The sequence below is a fragment of the Salmo trutta genome, chromosome 28 (genome assembly GCF_901001165.1).
Source record: "Salmo trutta chromosome 28, fSalTru1.1, whole genome shotgun sequence".
In the NCBI taxonomy this organism is placed as follows: Eukaryota; Metazoa; Chordata; class Actinopteri; order Salmoniformes; family Salmonidae; genus Salmo; species Salmo trutta.
In genome coordinates this window covers 29,230,085-29,253,505 of record NC_042984.1, presented here as the reverse complement: position 1 = coordinate 29,253,505, position 23,421 = coordinate 29,230,085, and the positions used below count along the sequence as shown (strand labels likewise).

At 46.3% G+C, this 23,421-nt stretch overlaps 1 protein-coding gene across 6 annotated transcripts in view; it reads left to right on the top strand.

Annotated features, from left to right (window-relative positions):
* sulf2b (sulfatase 2b) overlaps positions 1–23,421 on the top strand; it is a 172,903-nt gene that overhangs the window by 25,091 nt on the left and 124,391 nt on the right. For 5 of the 6 annotated variants that reach the window (XM_029719510.1, XM_029719511.1, XM_029719506.1 and 2 more), the window contains exon 2: positions 8,747–8,814. The gene's annotated coding sequence lies outside the window, so the exon portion shown is untranslated. Of the gene's footprint in view, positions 1–2,878; positions 2,900–8,746; positions 8,815–23,421 lie in introns of those variants that run through there. The other variant, XM_029719508.1, reaches the window with a different exon arrangement.

Sequence of the window (23,421 nt, the reverse complement as noted above, 5' to 3'; positions counted from 1 at the left end):
GGCACACAAACATTTTTCTGGAGGCAAGCCGAAGCCGAAGTCCACACCTCTTTGTTGGTGAACAGTAGGGATTCTTCAATAAACTCTTTGTTGTCATTCAACGAGAGACAACTCATTTTCATGCACATTATTTCACTGAGAAATACTGCACCAAACGTCTTAGTTAGATGTAAAATTGCACTACTAAGATCTCCTCTGCAAAAACATCAATTTATGACAGATTTCTTGAGAATTCTTCGATAAATCAAGACTATTTTGAGGAAGTGTATACTGGCTACGGCAACTCAAAATGGACAAACAGCACTACTGCTGCTTTTTTCTCTGTCTTTTAAGGGAGTATGCGAGCACACTCGTTTGGCTAGCCGAACTGAAGCATTCTGATGCCTTTTACCCTCCACACGGTCTGTCAATCTCATAAACACATACCTCTCCCTTTGCCCTTTGTCTTTTGTTGTCTCTCTTCCCTCCTTCTGTTATACACCCTTCTCTTTTTTTGACCTCTCTTCTTAAGGTGACAATTTATCCGTATGTTATTGCCTACTCCATCTTGGTGTATTGATATATGAATCGGGTTTAGATTCGGCAGTTTACAATGATAAATTAGTTTTAATTAGACAGTCATCGATTGGATAGTGTGGGCCAATACATCATGACGGTGTAAATTTGTCAGATCATTCAGCATGGGCCTCAGCAATGTTTGGAGTTGGACTGTCTGAAGAGGCCAATAAGAGAGGGGGAGGAAGTGGGAGTTCGACCTGTCCTGAAGAGGCCTGAGATTAGAGCCTGGGACTCAGTCAACACCGATCCCCTAGTCAGGACAGAGCAGCCATGGCCCTGTACAGGTTTGCTTGTGTCTTGGGCAAAATGAATACTGAAATATTCATTGTTTTGGGAATTTTCAATTCTCTCTGACTGTCTAGCTTTTATTTGGGGAATTTTTTTGCTCTCAAAGACTATATTATTTAAGAATATATAGGTCCATTATCTTTTCTACATACTTTATATCTGGTTTAGGCCGTTTAAGTTTACCCTGAAAGCGTTTTTCCATCCTGGAAATGTATTTCCCAAAAATATGTATTATTATTTATTTATTTTAATCTGTTTGGACTGTCAACCCAACAAAAATGGTTAGGCGGACAGCCCAAGGATTACAATGACAGGAAAATACCTGCCTACTTGCCTACAAATGGCTTGTGTAGTCTTCCATGGTCAATGATGGATTGGGATTGTACCCTGCCAGAATGGTTCTGAGGACATTGGGGTTTTTCTGGAAAGTGTTTGAATGCAGCAGGTCCCTGGGGTTTCTCTGTGAAGTGTCAGGACATTGGGGTTTCTCTGTAAAGTCTTTCAATGCACCAATTTGTGTTGTCAGTAATCCTGAGTGACAGGAATCCACGTTAAGCTCACCACCACCAGCAAGGGATGAGAGATCCAGGACCTGCCTGTCGAGAGAGAGCGAGAGAGAGGCCAGCAATGTTTCTTTACAAGTGCCCCATGATTCCTAGCTGCCAGGGCTCATTGGCACTTGCCATGATTGACAGAACAAACTTGACCCTTAGCTGTAAACAATTTAATAATGGCTCTACCCTCACTCTCTGACTGGTTGCGCTTGGGTGATGCATTTGTGAGAGAGAGAAATAGAGAGGAGGGGACAGGGAAGAGAGAGAAAAAGATGGTTTGTGTAGTATGGAAGTTTGTGGACAACATTCTACGTGGTTTTCCTCAGGCACCAGTCATCCATACTATACTAATGGGTCTAGGGTCTCATACATACACACTGTCCCCAACCCAAACTGTTGTAGAGGAAATCAGTCCCACGTTTTCAGATATCTTCCACCAGCCATGAGTGTGCTGTATTGATGCAGTGATTACATTCGTTATACTGTTGGATGGATCCTAGGAGGGAGAGAGAACGAGAGCGTGCAATAGCGAGAGAGGAGGGCGACTGACATGAAGGGTGCTTTGTGATCGACAGGGATTAGTATGTGGTGGGAAGGCAGTGTTGTGTGTGGAGAGAGTCTAATTAGTGTAATTACGGAAGCAGGTACTAACTGGAGCGTCTCAGTCTGACATGGCCCTGACAGGGCTCTGTGTTTGTGGATCCAGTGGTGTGCTGTCAGATGGGGCCCAGCCCACTGCCTGCCTTCCTGCGAGGCAAAAACAAATGGTCCGCCTCTCGCTGCCTTGTTAACATCATTAAAAACAGCAATGAGGAGCACAAAGGCTGGTCCTGCTGGCTGTCTAACGAAGGACCAGCGCTGTCACTCAAACACCATCTGTCCCTGACTCACCTCATACTTTAACACAAGTTTCACAGCCAGCCCTTGAAACTGAGATTTACAAATAATGAAGTGTGTGAAAAGTGTGTTGATTTCACATAGAACAGACAGGAATCAGTTCTAACCCTCTGTAGGGTTCTAGTTCTCCCCTAATATTCATACTCCGTAGTATTTCATCTGACCAATCAGGATTCCCCAAAAAAGGACAGTTCAGCCACAGCCCTTTAGTGCAGGTGAAGGTATTTACATCTCTTAAGCATGTTTCTCAAGTCCTCAGGTTTCCCCTCCAGGCGTGTCTGTCTCTAGGGAGCGACATTAAGGAAATTGAAAACGTGCCCCAGTCCTCCTCCTGTCACTCACAGCTGACTGACAGACAGACATCTATAAGGAGAGGGCTCCCAGAGGACCAGGGTCAGAGACTGTGGGTGGGCAATTTCCAGTCACATTGGCTGATGAGTACCTGACTGCTATGACTCTTTTGAGAAGGCAGTGGGACTAAGTTGTGTATCTTTTCTCCCTCCTTTCTTTTCTCCACTATTTTTCCCATCCCCTGTGCAGGAAGGCACTCCCCTCTCGCTGCCTTGGAGAACTGAGGAAATCGTGTGCAGTTTGGAAATAAGGTCTGTCAGTAGGATTACACTTCTCTGAAATTGGATTTTCCCCAGCTACAATAGTCTATTGTGATTTTCCACCTTATATTATATCACCCAGCACCACTGGCAGGCAGACTGATTGATCAATGAATGTACATTAATGCTAGAGCATTGTCGGCTGTAGCTGTTGTCAAGAGATGGATGGAGAGACAGAGGAGGATGGAGGGAATGAGAAAGAGAGAGAATGAGAAAAGAGAGATTATCATTGACTCTACTATGCAGTCATTAAAAGGAGGTTCCCAGGATCGGTACAGCAAGAAAGGCTTCTGGTGGGGAGGGGGGGATGGAGGGATGAACGGGGGGATGGAGGGATGAACGGAAGGATGGAGGGATGAACGGGGGGATGGAGGGATGAACGGAAGGATGGAGGGATGAACGGGGGGATGGAGGGATGAACGGGGGGATGGAGGGATGAACGGGGGGGATGGAGGGATGAACGGGGGGGATGGAGGGATGAACGGGGGGGATGGAGGGATGAACGGGGGGGATGGAGGGATGAACGGGGGGGATGGAGGGATGAACGGGGGGGATGGAGGGATGAACGGGGGGAAGGGGGTATCACAGTTGGAATTAAAGTTGTGCCGCCTGAAGGTAGCAGCGTCTATACTGGAATGGATTTAGGAGGCTAGAAGATATTGGTAGAGTCAGCCAGGCAGTCTGGACCCACTCACCCCCCTCACCTCTCCACCCCTCCCCTCTGACTCCTGGCTTCAGTCCTCTGCTTTCCAGATCAGTCAGACGCTCTCAGATCAGGATTATCTCATACAGACATGCTGGTAGTGATTGTGGTGGGCCATTCTGGAATGGATCTTATGGAATATATGCATTTTCAACTGTATTTAAACTTGAATATATTTATTAGTGGTCTAGACTCTTAAATGAATGTGTACTGCACCTCAGGACTTGACTAAGGTTGAATATTTCGATAAAAACCGAGGTCTCCAAAATAATATTGTATGAATACCAAGATGTTCCAAAGGACTTTTGAAAATAGATTTTTATTATGTTATCGCCACAATGTACGTCTTTAGACACAATATTCTTTTAGAGGGAATGAAAAAGCACAAAGCATAAACAAATTAAATACAGTTAACAATTATTTGTTTCAAATACCACCCTTGACCTCCCTGAACTCCTCCCTATCAGAATGGCCCATAAATAAACCACAGTCCATAGAGTTGGACAATGTAACTTAGTCAAGTGGATCTGGGATGAAGAAGTATGCGGATAGAGGGTGATTACAGTAATTGACGTTGATCTTTTCATCTGTCCTCATTGGTCAGTAACCGGAAAATATAACGATTGGATTGCATTTGTGGTTTTTGAAAGGGAATCTACTCTCTCTCTCTCTCTCTCTCTTGGCGAGGCGAGCTGTCCTTGGCCCCAGTGGAAGGGTAACTGTCAGCTGTGGTGAAGCTCTTATCTACTCTGAAGGGTGTTTTTAGAGGAACAGAGGATAAGAGCTCTGCAGAGGTTTCTTCTCCACCTATATTTATACCAACCACGAGTGTATCTGTACGAGTACATGTTATATGACAGAGAGAGAGAGAGAGAGAGAGAGAGAGAATCCTCTTAGGGGTCCTGGAGGAGGCCAGTTTTAGAGAGAACAGAAGTGTCTGTAGAATGGAAATAGTGTAGAACAACAACAACGAGGCCTAATGCACATTGCTGTTTTAGTGCACATTTATGTCTGATATAACAGCCTGGGTTTATCGCGGCTGGCATGTTTTTGCTCAATTGAGTCGCAGGGTAAGAGAGTGCCCATGTAGAGCTGTGTTCACTCTCTCGCTCTCTCCCTCCCTCCCTCCCTCCTTCCTCTCTCTCTCTCTCTCTCTCTCTCTCTCTCTCTCCTTCCTCTCTCTCTCTCTCTCTCTCCTTCCTCTCTCTCTCTCTCTCTCTCCTTCCTCTCTCACTCTCTCTCCTTCCTCTCTCTCTCTCTCTCCCTCCTTCCTCTCTCTCTCTCTCTCTCTCTCTCTCACTCACACACACACACACACACACACACACACACACACACACACACACACACACACACACACACACACACACACCCTCTGTCTTTCTCTCTCTCTCTGTGTGTTTTATTGCCTTGGATGGAGACTGTTTAATCGCCCCTGGCTGATTTGACTGTTGTTGTTTGCTGTCTGTGTGAATTGCAGGTTGCAGGGTGCTAAGTAACACAGGGAAACAGTGGCACACTGGCACATTAATTGAGCCCTTAGCGGCTTTTCCCGCTCCCTAAAACAGATGCATTTCACTGTCTTATCAATCCAAGACACATATTTCCATATTTTTCCAATATACTGCCTGTGTTTGTCACAGCAAATGGCTCCCTGTTGTAGTTGATGTGAATATACGTGCAAAACAGACACAAGGCCTAATGGTTTTTATATATTAGACACAGCACGGTACACAGACAGAAAGCCATTGCCCCCTCCCTCACCTCTCCTGGAGACACACAACTACCGTTGAGTTAGGGCCCTGGGTCTCGTCTCGCTGCGTGAGTTTAGTCTAAACGGCGCTAGACCGGAAGGGTCCCGCTCACTGGAGCACCATCAGCTCATCTTACCCTCCTCTGAAAGCATCTCAATTATTCAGCACCAGGCAGGCCTGGTCTCAGAGTCAGTTCCTCCTGTCGCTGGAGCTCCACCAGGGAACGGCGAGAGGAGACATCTCTCTGTGCGTGCCGGCCAGAGTATCCAGCGGACGAGCTCCACGGACACTCCTGTCAGCTCTCATCCCCGGAACCCACGGCACAATTAACGCCATGGCACGCTGTCACTTCGGGCTGACGGTGGAGGAAAGAGGCTCTTCTGGAAAGCGTAGAGTTGAACGGGTCCACCGGTGGCCTGAGTGACATTAAAAATAACATGTCCTCAAGGGAGAAGACCGCTAGGAGAAATAGCTGTGGCTAAATATCTCTATTTCTACTCTTTTATTTCGAGATCAAGTCAGCCCGATATGTGCCTGTAACTTCGTCTCTATTCCTCAGTACTAATTAGCCGCTGTTATAAACGTTGTATTCATTTCAGGATTTTGGGGGGGGGGGGGGCTGTGGAGACATGAATTGGTCATCATGTTAAGTTATGTGACCCAGGAGCTGGCTGTGGTGCTGGGCTCAGTGATGAAAAGAGCCTCAGATGTAATGTGAATGTAGATATAAATCAGCCTGGTGGTGGAGGGGCCTGTAATGACAGGACCCTGGTCAACAGTAGTGCACTGTATGAGGAAAAGGGTGCTGTTTGGGATGGAGCCTAGAACTCTGCTCTGGTTCAGTGAGCAGAGAGAGAGAGCAGAGAAGCCTTAGCTGTGGCTCTGTGATCCGTACAGCGCTCTGGCCTAAAAAAACATTAGTGACGGGGGAGAAACCATACAGTTACATATCAGGATATAATTTTTTGCCGATATATCATATTGTTTTGACAGTATCGCAATATTTTTGCGCTAGTTGGTTGTACCTGAACCAAATCTCCTTCCTAGCTTGTTCTCCATTCTTTTTAAGTGGGGAGACCATTTTTTTCCCAGCACTTTCATTTGCATGACTGATCAAAAGTCGTTTTCTCATGGCTCTCTCTAGTCCCTCTGCGGCAGACATATGGTGAGCAATATGTTTGGAACATTAAATCGCAATTGAATTACAGTATAGAATCCCAATATATATCGTATCGGCACCAAGGTATCATGATAGTATCGTATTGTGAAGTCCCTGGCAATTCCCAGCCCTACACTACACAATACACTGCCTGTCCTCTGACTCCACACTGAGGACCACATCATTGGTCTGAGGGGGTAGGAGGGGCCAGACGGGGCGAGGTACAGTGTGCTCTGTGCCCCCCCATCAAGGTGGTGTATACGGAGTCTGTGTGTGGTTTTGTGAGCCCCTATATGTGTACACGCCACAGTGGTGTGTGTGTGTGTGTGTGTGTGCGTGCGTGCGCGCGTGCGTGCGGTTTGGATTATTTTGTGTGTGCACTCTCCTCTCAAATGATGTTCTCAAGGACAGGCGGTGTGAAGGGAGAGTCCTTGAGCTATACAGATGAATTCACTCCTTTATTGAATAGGGCATGTAACTGTGAATGGGGTGTATAGGCTACGGGACGGGAGAGAAAGCACCAGTGTCAGTCCATTATTGGAGAACTCTGTTGTGTGTTGTGTTCCTGCCATGTAACTTGTCTTGTAGCGTGTCGTTTTCCCTCCCATCCCCCCACATCCCTTTCTCTCTCCCCTGGCAGGCAGGATGAGGGTACCACTGTACTGTAGCTCTGTGGTTAAGGTGTTGAGTGCTGACTGCTGTCACAGAAGGAGGGGGAAAAGCTGTGGGAAGAAACAAAGCCATCTCATGCCATTGATTCCCATCGGCCAGAGAGCGAGACGGCTCAGAGAGAGAGGGAGGGATGAGGATGGAGAAATGGCGAGAAAGAGAGGGAGAGAAGAGCTGAGAGAGAAGGAGAGAAAACAAGTGTATTCACACAGAGAGAACAGAGGTGGTGTAGCGCGCCACACACACACTCACCGTCTCGCCCCACAGATGGCACTCTTTTAATGTTGCACCTACAGGGTGGTGTCTGTGTTCTGCTTGATGGGCTGTGGTTGAATCAGCGGTGGGTGTCTGACTGTCTTCCTCCCCTGATGCTGCCTGTTCAGGGCTGATCAGTGATCAGAGTCTGTGAACCACAGTGATCTCACAGTGGTATATCTGTCAATGTCAGCTCAATGTTTCTCCCCTCCCAGCCCATGGCAGTGGCCAGGCAGCCACACTGTACCTAGATCAGATCAGTAATCAGAGCACTTTCCAGCAGCACCTCCATCTGCGCTGCTCTCCTCCTCTCCTCATGCACCCAGCCAGTGTCCTCGCAGGCAGGCAACTCACAGGGAAGGCAGCTCACAGGGAAGGTAGCTCACAAGGAAGGTAGCTCACAGGGAAGGTAGCTCACAGACAGACTGGAAGGCTGTTGAATATGTATTACCTAATCAGGGTGATTGACGGAGTGGCATTTCCATCTGATGGGAGATGGAGAGATTTCTCTCTCTTTCTCTTTCCTCTCTCTCTCCCTGGGCTGTAGCTGTTCCCACACTGTCATTAGCTTTCTAGCTAAGTGACATTAAGTCTGTGCTCTGCGAGCTCCCTAAGCCTCTGCAGCCTCCATCTCAGAGCTGTAATTGTTTCTGTTTTTCCTGGGTTGTCTGAATGAACTTGTCATCCCTCCAGCCTCTCTTCCTCTTCCCCCTGCTCCCCCCTCCCTCCTCCTGCTCCTCCTCTCTGTAGCCAGGCCCTATAAAGGTCCAGAAACGCAGGCTATTTGTCGCAGGGTTGTGTTCGCCGCCCCCTAAGCCCCTCGCTCAGTTTTATTTTAGCAGTGGGAATTGGCAGCACAAAGTGCAGCATGAAAAACAGAGGGCAGAAAGTCATTTTTTTTTGTTCAATTGCAGCTCTCAAACCCTGACATCAGTATTCCACTCAGACCTGGAGTCTGACAAAAAGCGAAAAAGAGCAAAAGCGAGGGACAGAGAGGGGGGCGAGGGACGGGCAGAGAGAGACAGGCGAACATTGAAGTCTTTTGATTGCAAATTGTAAATGCGCCTCTCCCTCCATCCCCCTCTCTCTCTTTCTCTCACCATCTTGTTTCAAAGCAGAAGGGACTCAAGCTGTAGGTGAAATAAATCACTGGCAGCCTGGGCGAGGAAGGAGAAAGGGAGGGAAGGAGGGGTGGGTATACAGGACGGAAAGAAAGAGGCGCTTTAGTTCTGACTTCTGCTTTTGTGTTGGCCTTCACCGTGAGATGACCCCTGCTCTGTTTGTGCTTGTTTTCACAGAGCCCAACCGCTTCTCCAAACATAAAGAGACTCCCACATCCCCAGAGAAGACAACCTTCCATTGACAGGTGAGTGACGGGGGTAGCGTCCTGACGAGGAACAGACGATGAGGGACGGTGGTGTTGCTGCTGTGAGGGGGGGGGTTGGTCTTGATGAGAGGAGGGGGTGTCTCTGCCTCTCTGTCTCTGTCTGTCTTAACACCCTTGCTAGCTAGGCTGAATCCCTCTGACAGTGTCAGTGGTGGCTGCAGAGAGCTCTCGCCAACTCTGCGCTCTCACACAACACAGAATAGAGTAATTTGTCAGGGGGATGGACGGACGACGGCAGTGCTCCGAGTCAGCACTGGGGGTGGGGTTGGCTTTGGGGCGAGCCTGTCAGAAGTGACAGAGAGGGAGAGAAAAGGGGGAAGAGCGATGGAGGAGAGTAAAGAATGAAAGGGGTGAAAATGGGACGTGGGGTTGATGGTCGGTGTGGGCTCTAGGGTGTTGTGGGTGTGCCCTCCACCCCCTCCCATGACGACATCCCTGCTTGGCACAGCTGGACCCGCTGAGGGGTAAGAGCAGGAGCTTCACATTTCTGATTAATGAGGGAGTATGGTCTCAGACAATGTGCTGCAGGGGAATGAGCATACACACACTAGGGCTGCACGATTTGGACAACATATCTATACTGAACAAAAATATAAACGCAACATGATAAGTGTTGGTCCCATGTTTCATGAGCTGCAATAAAAGATCCCAGAAATGTTCCATATGCACAAAAAGCTTATTTCTCAAAAATGTTGTGCACAAATTTGTTCACATCCCTGTTAGTGAGCAACTCTCCTTTGCCATGATAATCCATCCACCTGACAGGTGTGGCATATCAAGAAGCTGATTAAACAGCATGGTCATTACACAGGTGCACCTTGTGCTGGGGACAATAAAAGGCCACTAAAATGTGCAGTTTTGTCACACAACACAATGCTTAAGATGACTCAGGTTTTGAGGGAGCGCGCAAAACTGACGGGCCGCCCCCAGGTGTTAAGGGTAGGCAACAACACATCTGCCACGCTGATCCTAAACACAGTGGCCCCTCAGGGACGCATGCTTAATCCCCTGTGTTGAATAGGGTGTTTTTCATGTGGCCAAAGTGCTTAGTGCCAATCTGGTCTTTGAGACAGATCTTCTGATTAAAACCGCATGCCTTGTCAAAAGGACATTGACTTGATGTACAAAAATGGCCAGTGTCTATAAAGGTTATCAAAAATGGCCAGTGTCTATAAAGGTTATCAAACTGTAAATGAAAAATGCTGCCAACATGCCAAACTTTCCAGCTGAAGTCTTGCATATTCAGTACCGGCCGTAAGAGAGAAGCTAACGTGTGTTTGTGTGTGTATGTTTTTCCCGGTACTGGTACTCCCTGTATATAGCCATGGTATTTTTACTTGTTATTGTTATTCACTGTGTATTTATTTATCTTTAACTCTGCATTGTTGGACCCATTAGTAAACATTTCACTGTTAGTCTACACATGTGGTTTACGAAGCATGTGACAAATAAAACTTGATTTGATTTCATGGGAGACAGAGAAAGATATATAAACAGGAAAGAAAAAGTGACGGACAGATTATCGAAGTCACACACTCCCTCCTATTGTTTTGTCTTCTGTTGCGTTACCTAGTGTTGGCCAATAAGAGAGCTGGAAAGTTTCTCCACAAATCAGGCTCACTCAGCAGGTTACACAAATGGAACGTCTCATCCCATCTAAGATCTGGTACATCCCTAGCTTTTCCCCTCTGTTTGTTTTTGCTTTCTGTCGGCTAGAGAAACAATTTCCACATAGCTTGTCCCATAGGGACGTTCGGTATGTAGGCAGTTGCTCTCCAGGCAGGTCACACCCGTTCTGTGAGAGCTACGCTCACTAACCTGCTCAGGCAGATGCAATTGTTTTCTTAGGCTCGGGAATTACAGTATCAGGGCTCTGCATCATATCGCAGCATTCCACTGGTAACATGATGAATCTTTTCAATTCCATATTGCAGGGGTTTGTTAGCTCAGCAATAGTGCAGCACTTTTGTGTCAGAGCTGCAGAAACCCATAATTATTCATTTTGACACTTACCGTAGATGTCAAATTGACATAAAACAACTATGGAATATTTTATCGTTCCCTCAGTACCAGTGGTGGTCGTTGCCATTTAAAATGAGGGAGGATGACTTTTTTTGTTTTATGAGCATGGCCTTATATCTATTACAGCATACCGGATAGTGGAGCAGGTTGAGAGCTTCAAGTTCCTTGGTGTCCACATCACCAACAAACTAGCATGGTCCAAACACTCCAAGACAGTTGTGAAGAGGCACGACAGTGTCTATTCCCCCTCAGAAGACTGGAAACATTTGGCATGGATGGGTCCTCAGATCCTCAAAAAGATCTACAGCTGCACCATCGAGAGCATCCTGAGTGGTTGCATCACTTCCTGGTATGGCAACGGCTCAGCCTCCGACGGCAAGGCGCTACAGAAGGTAGTCCGTACGACCCAGTACATCACTGGGGCCCATCTAGGACCTCTATACCAGGCAGTGTCAGAGGAAGGCCTTATAAATTGCCAAAGACTCCAGCCACCCCAGTCATAAACTGTTCTCTCTGCTATCGCACGGCAAGCGGTACCGGAGCTCCAAGTCTGGGACCAAAAGGCTTCTTAACAGCTTCTACACCCAAGCCATAAGACTGCTGAACAGCTAATCAAATGGCCACCAGACTGTTTACATTGACCTCCACCCTTTTTTTAATTCTGCTGCTACTCGTTGTTATTTTTAATTTTTTTATTGTTACTTAAAAAAAAGTTGTACTCTAGTTTATTTAGTAAATATTTTCTTAACTCTTACATTTCTTAACTGCATTGTTAGTTAAGGGCTTGTAAGGAAGCATTTCACGTTAAGGTTGTATTTGGCGCATTTGACAAATACAATCTATTTGACTGTCATTCATATTCCATTCACCCAGCTCAACGTAACGTCAATAGGTTTAGGCTACTACATGATACTCAAATTTTCCCTGTACCCATCATGAGGTTGCTACAACCTAGCCTATGAATGAAAGTTTACAGCGTAGGTGCACAGGTCGAGAGAATTGAGTAATCAAGGTGACAGATAGTGGCAGATTCTATACCGCCTTGCACTCTGTTGCCTGCATCTAGCTGATCTAGGATTAGTACAACAGTTGCAAGTAATTCCTTCTCCCAACTATCTACGATCCTCCTGTCACCTTTTCTCTTCGCTTGTGGACTTTAGTGCACAACACATCAGCTCTCTGTGACCATTCATTTACAACTTTCAAATTAGTGGATTCAGCTATTTCCGCCACACTCGTTGCTGACAGGTGTATAAAATCGAGCACACAGCCATGCAATCTCCATAGACAAACATTGGCAGTAGAATGGCCTGACTGAAGAGCTCTGTGACTTTCAACGTGGCACCGTCATAGGATGCCACCTTTCCAACAAGTCAGTTTCTGCCCTGCTAAAGCTGCCCCGGTCAACTGTAAGTGCTGTTATTGTGAAGTGTAAACGTCTAGGAGCAACAACGGTTCAGCCGCGAGTTGGTAGGCCACACAAGCTCACAGAACGGGACCGTTGAGTGCTGAGGCGAGTAGTGTGTTAAAATCATCTGTCCTCAGTTGCAACACATACTACCGAGTTCCAAATTGCTCCTGGAAGCAACGTCAACACAATAGCGGTTCTTTGGGAGCTTTATGAAATGGGTTTCCATGGCCGAGCAGCTGCAAGCAAGTCTAAGATCACCATGCGCAATGCTACGGGTTGGCTGGAGTGGTGTAAAGCTTGCCGCAATTGGACAGTAGAAACGCGTTCTCTGGAGTGATGAATCATGCTTCAACAACTGTCAGTCTGACATACGAACCGAGGTTTGGCGGATGCCAGGAGAATGCTACCTGCCCCAATAGTTGGCACTATGGATGGGTCTGACAGGGTTGTCTTTATGTGGTAAATAGTGGATGGGGTCTGACAGGGTTGTCTTTATGTGGTAAATAGTGGATGGGGTCTGACAGGGTTGTCTTTATGTGGTAACTAGTGGATGGGGTCTGACAGGGTTGTCTTTATGTAGTAACTAGTGGATGGGGTCTGACAGGGTTGTCTTTATGTGGTAACTAGTGGATGGGGTCTGACAGGGTTGTCTTTATGTGGTAACTAGTGGATGGGGTCTGACAGGGTTGTCTTTATGTAGTAACTAGTGGATGGGGTCTGACAGGGTTGTCTTTATGTGGTAACTAGTGGATGGGGTCTGACAGGGTTGTCTTTATGTGGTAACTAGTGGATGGGGTCTGATAGGGTTGTCTTTATGTAGTAACTAGTGGATGGGGTCTGACAGGGTTATCTTTATGTGGTAACTAGTGGATGGGGTCTGATAGGGTTGTCTTTATGTAGTAACTAGTGGATGGGGTCTGATATGGTTGTCTTTATGTGGTAACTAGTGGATGGGGTCTGATATGGTTGTCTTTATGTGGTAACTAGTGGATGGGGTCTGACAGGGTTGTCTTTATGTGGTAACTAGTGGATGGGGTCTGACAGGGTTGTCTTTATGTGGTAACTAGTGGATGGGGTCTGACAGGGTTGTCTTTATGTGGTAACTAGTGGATGGGGTCTGACAGGGTTGTCTTTATGTAGTAACTAGTGGATGGGGTCTGACAGGGTTATCTTTATGTGGTAACTAGTGGATGGGGTCTGATAGGGTTGTCTTTATGTAGTAACTAGTGGATGGGGTCTGATATGGTTGTCTTTATGTGGTAACTAGTGGATGGGGTCTGATAGGGTTGTCTTTATGTGGTAACTAGTGGATGGGGTCTGATAGGGTTGTCTTTATGTAGTAACTAGTGGATGGGGTCTGATATGGTTGTCTTTATGTGGTAACTAGTGGATGGGGTCTGATAGGGTTGTCTTTATGTGGTAACTAGTGGATGGGGTCTGATAGGGTTGTCTTTATGTAGTAACTAGTGGATGGGGTCTGATATGGTTGTCTTTATGTGGTAACTAGCAGATGGGGTCTGATTTGGTAGTCTTTATTTTTGTGTCTAGAGGATGGGGTCTGACAGGGTTGTCTTTATGTGGTAGAAGATGGGGTCTGACAGGGTTGTCTTTATGTGGTAACTAGCAGATGGGGTCTGACAGGGTTGTCTTTATGTGGTAACTAGTGGATGGGGTCTGATATGGTTATCTTTATGTGGTAGAAGATGGGGTCTGACAGGGTTGTTTTTATGTGGTAGAAGATGGGGTCTGACAGGGTTGTCTTTATGTGGTAACTAGTGGATGGGGTCTGATATGGTTGTCTTTATGTAGTACCTAGTGGATGGGGTCTGACAGGGTTGTCTTTATGTAGTGACTAGTGGATGGGGTCTGACAGGGTTGTCTTTATGTAGTAACTAGTGGATGGGGTCTGACAGGGTTGTCTTTATGTAGTAACTAGTGGATGGGGTCTGACAGGGTTATCTTTATGTAGTAACTAGTGGATGGGGTCTGACAGGGTTGTCTTTATGTGGTAAGTAGTGGATGGGGTCTGATATGGTTGTCTTTATGTGGTAACTAGTGGATGGGGTCTGACAGGGTTGTCTTTATGTGGTAACTAGTGGATGGGGTCTGACAGGGTTGTTTTTATGTGGTAGAGGATGGGGTCTGACAGGGTTGTCTTTATGTGGTAACTAGAGGATGGGGTCTGACAGGGTTGTCTTTATGTGGTAACTAGAGGAAGGGGTCTGATATGGTTGTCTTTATGTGGTAACTAGCAGATGGGGTCTGATTTGGTAGTCTTTATTTTTGTGTCTAGAGGATGGGGTCTGACAGGGTTGTCTTTATGTGGTAACTAGTGGATGGGGTCTGACAGGGTTGTCTTTATGTAGTAACTAGTGGATGGGGTCTGACAGGGTTGTCTTTATGTGGTAACTAGCAGATGGGGTCTGATTTGGTAGTCTTTATTTTTGTGTCTAGAGGATGGGGTCTGACAGCGTTGCCTTTATGTGGTAACTAGCATATGGGGTCTGATTTGGTAGTCTTTATTTTTGTGTCTAGAGGATGGGGTCTGACAGGGTTGTCTTTATGTGGTAACTAGTGGATGGGGTCTGACAGGGTTGTCTTTATGTGGTAACTAGTGGATGGGGTCTGATATGGTTGTCTTTATGTAGTAACTAGTGGATGGGGTCTGACAGGGTTGTCTTTATGTAGTAACTAGTGGATGGGGTCTGACAGGGTTGTCTTTATGTGGTAACTAGTGGATGGGGTCTGACAGGGTTGTCTTTATGTGGTAACTAGTGGATGGGGTCTGATATGGTTATCTTTATGTGGTAGAAGATGGGGTCTGACAGGGTTGTTTTTATGTGGTAGAAGATGGGGTCTGACAGGGTTATCTTTATGTGGTAACTAGTGGATGGGGTCTGATATGGTTGTCTTTATGTAGTAACTAGTGGATGGGGTCTGACAGGGTTGTCTTTATGTAGTAACTAGTGGATGGGGTCTGACAGGGTTGTCTTTATGTGGTAACTAGTGGATGGGGTCTGACAGGGTTGTCTTTATGTAGTAACTAGTGGATGGGGTCTGACAGGGTTGTCTTTATGTAGTAACTAGTGGATGGGGTCTGACAGGGTTATCTTTATGTAGTAACTAGTGGATGGGGTCTGACAGGGTTGTCTTTATGTGGTAACTAGTGGATGGGGTCTGATATGGTTGTCTTTATGTGGTAACTAGTGGATGGGGTCTGACAGGGTTGTCTTTATGTGGTAACTAGTGGATGGGGTCTGACAGGGTTGTCTTTATGTGGTAACTAGTGGATGGGGTCTGACAGGGTTGTCTTTATGTGGTAACTAGTGGATGGGGTCTGATATGGTTATCTTTATGTGGTAGAAGATGGGGTCTGACAGGGTTGTTTTTATGTGGTAGAAGATGGGGTCTGACAGGGTTATCTTTATGTAGTAACTAGTGGATGGGGTCTGACAGGGTTGTCTTTATGTGGTAACTAGTGGATGGGGTCTGATATGGTTGTCTTTATGTGGTAACTAGTGGATGGGGTCTGACAGGGTTGTCTTTATGTGGTAACTAGTGGATGGGGTCTGATATGGTTGTCTTTATGTAGTAACTAGTGGATGGGGTCTGACAGGGTTGTCTTTATGTGGCAACTAGTGGATGGGGTCTGACAGGGTTGTTTTTATGTAGTAACTAGTGGATGGGGTCTGACAGGGTTGTCTTTATGTGGTAACTAGTGGATGGGTCTAACAGGGTTATCTTTATGTGGTAACTAGTGGATGGGGTCTGACAGGGTTGTCTTTATGTGGTAACTAGTGGATGGGGTCTGACAGGGTTGTCTTTATGTAGTAACTAGTGGATGGGGTCTGACAGGGTTGTCTTTATGTGGTAGAAGATGGGGTCTGATAATTTTGTCTTTATGTGGTAACTAGTGGATGGGGTCTGACAGGGTTATCTTTATGTGGTAACTAGTGGATGGGGTCTGACAGGGTTGTCTTTATGTGGTAACTAGAGGATGGGGTCTGACAGGGTTATCTTTATGTCGTAAAAGATGGGGTCTGATAGGGTTGTCTTTATGTGGTAACTAGTGGATGGGGTCTGATAGGGTTGTCTTTATGTGGTAGAAGATGGGGTCTGACAGGGTTGTTTTTATGTGGTAGAAGATGGGGTCTGATAATTTTGTCTTTATGTGGTAACTAGTGGATGGGGTCTGACAGGGTTATCTTTATGTGGTAACTAGTGGATGGGGTCTGACAGGGTTATCTTTATGTGGTAACTAGAGGATGGGGTCTGACAGGGTTATCTTTATGTGGTAAAAGATGGGGTCTGACAGGGTTGTCTTTATGTGGTAACTAGAGGATGGGGTCTGACAGGGTTATCTTTATGTGGTAAAAGATGGGGTCTGACAGGGTTGTCTTTATGTCGTAAAAGATGGGGTCTGATAGGGTTGTCTTTATGTGGTAACTAGAGGATGGGGTCTGACAAGGTTGTCTTTATGTGATAGAAGATGGGGTCTGACAGGGTTATCTTTATGTGGTAACCAGAGGATGGGGTCTGATAGGGTTATCTTTATGTGGTAAAAGATGGGGTCTGATAGGGCTGTCTTATGTGGTAACTAGTGGATGGGGTCTGACAGGGTTGTCTTATGTGGTAACTAGTCGATTGTATCTGATAGGGTTATCTTTATGTGGTAAAAGATGGGGTCTGATAGGGATGTCTTATGTGGTAACTAGTGGATTGTATCTGATAGGCCCAGGGGACCAAGTGTTCTTCTCAGAGCGATGATTCATTGAGGCTCCTTTCAGAAATAATGTCATGTTCTTTCAGAGTCTCACATTTCCCCTTTCACTGCTCACTAATCCAACATTCATTTATTTGGTTGGTAAATGTAGAGGAAATTCATTAATAAATGAAACTCCCTCCCTGGAGCATGTCTTCTAAGTTTGTCTGTATAACAATAACCGAGATGTGTCGTGTGTGTGTGTTTCCATCTGTGTCCATACTGTTCTTTTTCTACATGTATTGATCCAGGGCTCATTTTAAGTGGACCTTGATCATATTATTGCAGTTTGAGAATAAAAATGGCAATGGATCTTCAACAATAGCCCATGAACTACTGACCTGTGGGTTTGTGTATTTATGATGCGTTCTCTCTCAATCCACCCAGCACATGACAGACAAACTAGAACAACCCATGTTCCCCTGTCCTCTGGACTGCTGCCTCAGCCTGAATAGGGGGTGCAGTGATGCAGTACAGGGTAGAGGGGGGTTCGGGTTGATTACATGGGGCTGGTGCAACTACCAGGGGAGAAGGAAGATTTTGTGTCCCTGTCCTGCTATGCTGTGTGTATTTCAATGAGTCGGCGGGGGAGGGCTGACCCCTCCTGCCGTGATGTTTGTGTTACTATAGGGACCTGTACAGATTTATTAGCCGAGGCTCCATTTGTCATGGTAGTGGCACAGCGCTGGGGCTGCCGTGGAGACAGGACCTCATCCATCACCCCGGAGACCATCCCCACGGCAACGCTGCTGACACCTCACACACCAGCAACACAGACACACATTCCCTCACACAATCATGCTGCTCAGACATTTACGCACGCGCGTACACCTGCATGTGCGTAGGCATGTGTGACACACATAGTAGTCTTCCGTTACTCTCTTAACCCCCCTGTCATATTGTCATTGAGTCCGTTGTCCACAGTGACATGGAAGGATCCCCACTGCTGTTTACATGCACAACACACTTATATTCCCACACAAATAGAGTTACAGAAACACATAAAGATATGTCTGCAATAACCCCAGGTATAGGTGGCTGATACCACTCCTACACAGGGCATCTATTTCCCCACAAATATATACAGTAGCTCCAGAAACACACCTACAGATATAACCCCCTGCATGACTGGAATGTGTCTGTGTGGAGGCAGCAGGTATGGATGGCTGCTACCTGCTACCTACCACTCCCACATGGGTCAGGAACGGTGGGCATCCTTTAACTGCACCGTCTGAAACTCCTCTCATCTCCTCTCAAATATATTTACAGGAGTATGCGTGGGACACACCATGCCTGTAGCTAACAGACTTGACTGGGTGTAAGGTATTATGTTGCTTACATTGTACTACAGTATTTTTTTCACCGCATTTGTGTGGACACCTTTCAAAGTGTGTTCACGTCAAACCCACAGGGGTTGTTTATTAGTTTTATGTTTATGTATACGTTTCCAGTCAGAATCGTCCTTTGTTGAGTCCTCAGTGAAGAGATTCGTAGTTGGTCCAGTGTAGTGTGCTGTGCTCTGTCTGAGACTCTGCAGCTCTGAAGGGTAACAGCTGGTTCTGTAGGTGCAGCACAGCACAACGCCCCCGGCAGACGCAGACACACCTCTCACTGCCATGAACCCCCTCTTCCCCCCTCTTCCCCCCTCTACCCTCCAACCCCCCCAGGCCACGGAGCACAGCCGGCCCAGAGAGATGAGGGTAGCTGGGGCTGGGGCTTGGCAGAGAGAGAGAGAGAGCTCTGCTGTCCTGCCTTAAAAACTTCTTCGGGATAGGTGTCCCTTCCACAAGACGGTTGAGCTAACGTAGGCTAATGCGATTAGCATGAGGTTTTAAGTAACAAGAACATTTCCCAGTACATAGACATATCTGATATTGGCAGAAAGCTTAAATTCTTGTTAATCTAACTGCACTGTCCAATTTATAGTAGCTACTACAGTGAAATAATACCATGCTATTGTTTGAGGAGAGTGCATCATTTTGAACATGAATAGTTATTAATAAGCATATTAGGCACATTTGGGCAGTCTTGATACAACGTTTTTTAACAGAAATGCAATGGTTCATTGGATCAGTCTAAAACGTTTCACATACACTGCTGCCATCTAGTGGACAAAATCTAAATTGCACCTGGGCTGGAATAATACATTATGGCCTTTCTCTTGCATTTCAAAGATGATGGTACAAAAAAAATACAAAAGGTTTTTTTTTTCTTTGTATTATCTTTTACCAGATCTATTGTGTTATATTCTCCTACATTCCTTTCACATTTCCACAAAGTTCAAAATGTTTCCTTTCAAATGGTACCAAGAATATGCATATCTTTGCTTCAGGGCCTGAGCTACAGGCAGTTAGATTTGGGTATGACATTTTAGGCGAAAATTGGAAAAAAAGGGGGCGTATCCTTAAGAGTCACTTAAAGCACTTAAAGGGGAAATATAGGCTAGAGAGAAACAAGGAGAGCGTATGGAGCCGCTGAACCACCTGGTGATGAGGTAGGCTACCTGTGCTGTGGTACAGTTCATTCTGTGAAGCTGCTGGTTAGTGGTTGAATCTCTCTAGTGCTTCCTCAACTGAACTGGAAGCTATAGAATGGAGCGTGAGTGAGAGATGTTGCACGCCAGACTCAACTGTAGCCAACTACCCCCTCCGTTCCCCCTACCCAACTCCTCATATTCTCCCCTTATGCCTCCCATCCCCACCTCCTCTGTGAGCTTCATAACGCACTCATCTGAATGGAGACAATGGGTGCATGCTAATGTGAGTGTGTTGACAGGTTGTTTAGGTTACAGATGACTGTTACTGAGATAGGACAGGAGGAGGGAAATGGGATGGACATGGAGTGAGAGAGACATAGATGGATCAAGACACTACAGTGAGAGTGGATAAAGTATGCAATAGAAGGTAATTCATTTAAGTGTATCTTAACGAGGCTGTCCATTAGCTCCGGTTATTAGGATAGCAGATAGCATTGAGACACCTGATAGTGTAGTGCACTGTGCATCTGACCTGGGACCAGAGGATAGGGGGTTGGGGAGGGGTGGTAGAGTGAAATACAGTGTTTCATGACTGTCTGCTACTCTGTAAAAATATCGAGTAGAGTTATGGAGGTATTGGAAGACACTCGCGGGTTGAGAAAATACTCCAATCTAAGGATTTATTAGCAAAACCTTTTACAGTTTGTTTACTCAAACCAAAAGCAAAATGAATCAGTTTAGTGAAAACAGTTCCTGGAAAGAAAAATGTTGTGAACACCATTTTCTCAATTTGTATGCTGACATAAGTAATATAGTCAAACAAATACCATCAGTGATTACTGGCATTGGTTCCTCAAGTCTGCAACAATCTACGAAGTCTGTGACTTTTAGCCTATTAAGTTTCTCAACCTTTCCTGTTCTCTACTCACGTCTCCCTATCTCCTCAACCCCTGTCAATCACAAACATCCTATTAAAGACAAAATTGCTCTGCTTTTTAGTGATAAAAAATGAACTGATGTTTATTCAGTCAATGGAACCCTTCACTTTGGGAAGGCATGCAAGAATAGGCCTGGAGAATAAGACTCTTCTGATCTAGTCTTTTTAATCTGTCCCCAAAAAAGGTGGCTGTCTCCTCTGAAAAAGACGCTGATAATTGGCAGATAGAAATTGGAGTTGCTCGCTCACTTACAATCCAATTACACTCCACAGTTTCCCATTTGTCCCAAGAGTCTGCGACGTTTCCACAGGCGGCGCCTCGCCTCCGGAGCGGAGTGGTGATGCATTATTCCCAGATGGAGAGTGCTGTGAGGTGTCGCCATAGCTGCGGAGCAGAGCTCGTCATGTGCGAGACAGCGGGCTGAAACATTAAAGACCTCTCTTCCTGTCCTTGCTTTTTCGTGTTGCTGCTTCCCCACAGTTAATTAAAGGGCTGCCACCCCGGCTCTAAGAGACCGACTCAGTAGAATAATAGTCTGTTTCCTCCCGCTCTCTGTTGTCATCTGGTTATTATGCTCCAGTGGCAGGATATTCTCTTGACTTGCCGTACACGGGGTAGTAAGGAAAGCATGGTGGTGTCCATACTAATTTACACCTGCAGAATGTATCACAATGTTTCCAGATATCATGATGTGCTGCTGGTCTGACGGATTCCATTTCCCTGAACCTGTTGAACTGCACAGTTCCATTTGGCGTCGCCCCACATTACAGACTAGCCCAAACTTTCCATCGAGAGATAGTGACCATGAGTAATATGTTCACTATCTGCCGAGGAGGGTTTTTATTCAGTAAAACACACGATAAAAATCCCGTACCACAATATAAAATGACTAATGTTTATGTTTTTACATGGAGATGTATATATAGCCACTTAAAGCACAATAAAGAGTGTCACCTCAAGGGGAAATAAGCCCATCCCTGTGATCTCACATGGCTCAATTACAGAGCTGCATTTACACACTTATGTTCGCAGACACACACACTGCCTGCTGTTGGAACATGCAGTGTTAGTAAACTTGTGGTCTCATTTTGATCCTTCCGTTGTGTTATTGTGGTCTAACTGAGTCATGTATTATATATTTAACAGTATGCTCTCTCTACCCCCTCTCTCTCAGTAGAGGTGTGTGTGCCTTCTGAGAAGTGAAAGTTCCCTCTCCCTTTTCATCAACGTAATGGGCCAGAGAAGAGCTGTGAGATACTAGCTCTGTGGCTGGACGGTGTGATGGAGGTGTGGGGGCATCTGTAGCCTGCTGCCTCAGGGGAGGAGAGAGAGAGAGAGAGAGAAGGGAGGTTTCAGCGGGGCGACAGAAGAGCCAGGAGTCATGCCTGTAGACGAGGAAAGAAAGTCATGAGAGGAAGGTAGAATCGAGGAGAACAGTGGAAAGACAGGCGAGGAGAAAGAGCAAGCGGGCAAGGAGGTGAGAAGTGAGAGTAGCTCTGTATACCTGCTGACACTAGCACAGAACCCTTAGAAGGAAATGCAGTAGAGTAGATGGCAGCGCCGACTCTGCAAAACCGCAATACAACTGTGTGATCTGTAACGGTGAAGACAAGAGGACAGCCCATTATCTGACTAATGATGTTTGTCATTGAGCCATCTGTCTGTTCAGACGTGTGTTTAACTACCATGCATGGTAAAACCGAGTTTGTTTTAGTAATTAAACAGCAAGGATTATTCCCAGTCAGTGTTCCTCCTCCTCTCCTCTCTCTGGAGTCTCAATAGAATATGGGCCCTGCAGGAAGAGCTGACTGATTAAATGCTGTGTGTGTTGTCTTTCCCCCAGCCAGCCCCTTGCTCTAGTCTGTCCCTGACAGACAGACAGACAGACAGACAGACAGACAGACAGACAGACAGACAGACAGACAGACAGACAGACAGACAGACAGACAGACAGACAGACAGACAGACAGACAGACAGACAGACAGACAGACAGACAGACAGACAGACAGACAGACAGACAGACAGACAGACAGACAGATGCCTTTGAGTCCCAGGGGCACACTCACTAAAACCCAGGAGTCTCCTACAGTACTGTACCAGCAGAACATAATAAACCTGCCCTTGTTTCTCTCTATCTCTCTTCCCTCTCTTTTTTTTTCCTTTCCCCTGCTTTTTCTTTTTCCATGTCTCTGCTCCGTCCTCTGTCTTCCACTGACCTGTGGCTATTTTTACCTTGGATCTGAGGCCTGGTTTTGATTGAGGAGAGCAGTGTATGACTCTAAATCCAGAATCCATCCTGGCTGATCACACTCAGGGGCCCTCAGCTGGGTCTGTCCACCCCACCGTACCCCTCACTGCCCTGGGGCTGTGGCCGTGTCATACTCCCCTGTCTCAGCCTGGCAGGCAACTGGTCCTCCTGGTCCTTCTCTCCACCCACAGCCACATAGCTGCACATCCTCCTATTAAAAAACATCCCAATGCCCCGTCCTTGGCAGATATAATCTGCAGCTGCTCACCTTCAGGAGGGACACTGCAGATGTATTTGTATTTAAGTATTTATAACCGTTTGATTGTAATAGGGGATATACACTATATACACAGAAGTATGTGGACACCACTTCAAATGTGTGCCCCATCCACTGCTGGATGGGGCACACATCCACTGCTGGCAATTTCAGCCCCATCTACTGCTGACAGGTGTATAACATCGAGCACACAACCATGCAATCTCCATAGACAAACATTGGCAGTAGAATGGCCTTACTGAAGAGCTCAGTGACTTTCAACGTGGCACCGTCATAGGATGCCACCTTTCCAACAAGTCAGTTTGTCAAATTTCTGCCCCGCTAGCACTGCCCCAGTCAACTGGAAGTGTTGTTATTGGGAAGTGGCAATGTCTAGGAGCAATAACGGCTCAGCTGCAAAGTGGTAGGCAACACTCACGGAACGGGATCGCCGAGTACTGAAGCATGTAGG